The following is a 3107-nucleotide window of genomic DNA, read 5'->3' on the forward strand; positions in this document are numbered from 1 at the left end:
AGTTAAAAGGGAAGCCAGGAGTTTTGAGGCCAGAATCCTGAAAAGAAAGAAGCTCTTTGAGATCAACCTAACCCTGTCTCTCTCCCACAGAATAATTCATAAGTGGTAAGATTTGAGAGGCTAATAAGTTGGAGCAGAGAGTGACAGCTGAGATGAAGGTACTCTGAGCATCAGGGAGTCCATGGGGCTTGGTCTTAGAAGTTATTGCTCCAAATCACAGATTATATCAAAACATTCTCTTGCTCATAAATGTTTGCAGCCTCCAAAGTTTTAAGCTAGTTTTAGACTTTCCCCTTTAACCTAGGGACACCCATGAACCATTTTTCTTGACTTAAATCTTTTGACCCAAATACATCTGATCACTCCAGTTGACACCACATGTCAAAATCTTAAGTTTATTTTGCTTATCTTTCTAAATCATGGCACGTAAGAGAAAAATGCGTTCCCAAACTCCTCTTCATTTGGTTCAGATCATAATGAACTAAAAGTAAGAAGACAATTCTATTCAAGTATTTTTAGTTTCTATTAATATATTTTATCTTATCCAAGAGAATTTACTTTCTGTAATAGGCAAGTTATCTAAATAGAAATTTCCTTCTGACATTTTAAAAGTTTCCCTCATATTTTCCAAACCATTTCTTTTATGTAATATCACATCCAACCCCAGAATTCAGGTCAGACTGGTATTTATCTAGGTGACCAACTTGTCAACATGTGCTGATGTTGTCATCAAAATTGCCAAAAAAAAAAAAAAAGGGCAATATTAGATTCCTGCAGCCAGAAACTATTTATTAAAACATCTAGGTTCCTTATAGACACGTAAACATGTACTATGATCTTAGCATATTTCACTGTATTGACTACTATAACAGTAAATAGAAATTTTATAATGGATATTATGTATAGTTATTATTTTTAGAGTTTCCTTCTGTGCAAAGACAATAGAACCTCTGTAAGTTGACAACCCAAAGGACTGTAACAAACTGGTCAACATAGGGAGGTGCTCAGCATAAGGAACTAGGTCTACTGAACTGATGTGTAAATGCAGTGCATGTCCAGTTTATGAAAATTTGGTCAATTTAAGGAGGCAGTCGGTGTAGGGAGGTAATCCACTGTGGAGATTCTATAGTATATACTTATTTTCTATTCTTGCATGTCACTGCTATTGATTGCAGAGATCTTGAGTCCTTGTTAGTATAGTGTAAGAGAAACCATTGAAATTAAGAAATAAAATACTGGCTCTCTGGTCCTCTCGTTCATCAGACAGCCGCTTCTTCTAGTGCAGCGCCAGCCGCATCCCCGAGGCACCATGGTGAAACCAAAGGTTGGAATAAACAGTTTTGGTAGTATTGGGCACCTGGTCTGCAGGGCTGCTTTTAACCCTGCCAAAGTGGATATTTTTGCCATCAATGACCCATTGATTGACTCAACTACATGGTCTACATGTTCCAGGATGATTCCACTTATGGCAAACTCCATGGCACAGTCAAGGCTGAGAACGGGAAGCTTGTCATCAATGGAAATCCCATAACCATCTTCCAGGAGCAAGATCCCACCAAAATCAAATGGGGTGTGGCAGGCGCTGAGTATGTTGTGGAGTCCACTGGCGTCTTCACCACCATGGAGAAGGCTGGGGCTCACGTACAGGGGGTGCCAAAAGGGTCATCATCTCTGCCCCTTCTGCTGATGCTCCCATGTTTGTGATGGGTGTGAACCACGAGAAGTACGAAAACAGCCTCAGCATTGTCAGCAATGCCTCCTGCACCACCAACTGCTTAGACCCCTTGGCTAAGGTCATCCATGACAACTTCGGCATTGTGGAGGGACTCATGACCACAGTCCATGCCATCACTGCCACCCAGAAGACTGTGGATGGCCCCTCTGGGAAGTTGTGGCGTGATGGTCGTGGGGCTCTCCAGAACATCATCCCTGCCTCAACTGGTGCAGCCAAGGCTGTGGGCAAGGTCATCCCTGAGCTGAATGGGAAGCTTACTGGCATGCCTTTCCGTGTCCCCACTGCCAACATGTCGGTCATGGATCTCACCTGCCATCTGGAGAAGGCTGCCAAATATGATGATATCAAGAAGGTGGTGAAACAGGCATCAGAGGGCCCCCTCAAGGGCATCCTGGGTTACACTGAGCACCAGGTCATCTCCTCTGACTTCAACAGTGACAGCCATTCATCCACCTTTGATGCTGGGGCTGGCATTGCCCTCAATGACCACTTTGTCAAACTCATTGCCTGGTATGATAATGAATTTGGCTACAGCAACAGGGTGGTGGATCTTATGGCCCACATGGCCTCCAAGGAGTAAGAACCCCCAGACCACCAGCCCCAGCCAGAGCACAAGAGGAAGAGAAAGGCCCTTAGCTGCTGGGGTGCCCCTGCCTACTCAGTCCCCCACCTCACTGAGAATCTCCCCTCAACACAGTTTCCACCCAGACCCCCTAAAGAACAGGAGGGGCTTAGGGAGCCCCACCTTATCATGTAATATCAATAAAGTTCCCTGAATTCAAAAAAAAAAAAAAAAGAAAGAAAATACTAAAACCATTATGTTTTGTCAAAAAATAATAAAGCCCTTATGCTTTGGTGCTATTTAATATTAACCCTATTACCCTCAGTCAGATGTCATGCATCAGATGGAGTAGAGTCAAAATATTTCAAAAGACTGTAATTGCTAAAGGATTAATATGGCCACAAACAGCACATTTGAGGTTAATCAGAATTGGAGACACCAAACATTTAAAATAAACCCAGTGGTAACTGTCAACAATTAGAGTGTTTTTTTCTCACTTGATCAGCTGCTACAGAGATTAGTTTCTGTATCCATATATAAGAATCTGCATTATAATTTCTGTTTCTGGAAAAAGAGTGGAAACTAGAGAAATCTGCAGAGCATCTGATTAGTGTTAAAATACAATTAATTGGATGGCTAGTAGATTGGAATTTAGCCATTTTAGGAATTAAATCTTGTGGGGCACAGCTGCCAAAAGCATCCTATATTTCACAGATTAGACAATGTTTAATTAATAGATTAAAAGTAAGCCAAGTGAATCATAAGCAGTATTCAGACTTATATTTTGACTAGTCAAACAGAATGTACACA

At 41.7% G+C, this 3107-nt stretch overlaps 1 pseudogene across 1 annotated transcript; it reads left to right on the forward strand.

The window, feature by feature from the left end:
* The first annotated feature begins 1309 nt into the window (after positions 1 to 1309).
* Positions 1310 to 2315, forward strand: LOC100961128 (annotated as a pseudogene). Its single transcript, XR_001161546.2, has one exon. The product of XR_001161546.2 is annotated as a glyceraldehyde-3-phosphate dehydrogenase pseudogene (transcript).
* Positions 2316 to 3107: the final 792 nt, after the last annotated feature.

The sequence above is a fragment of the Otolemur garnettii genome, unplaced genomic scaffold (genome assembly GCF_000181295.1).
Source record: "Otolemur garnettii isolate 467f Iridium unplaced genomic scaffold, OtoGar3 scaffold00100, whole genome shotgun sequence".
NCBI classification, from domain to species: Eukaryota; Metazoa; Chordata; class Mammalia; order Primates; family Galagidae; genus Otolemur; species Otolemur garnettii.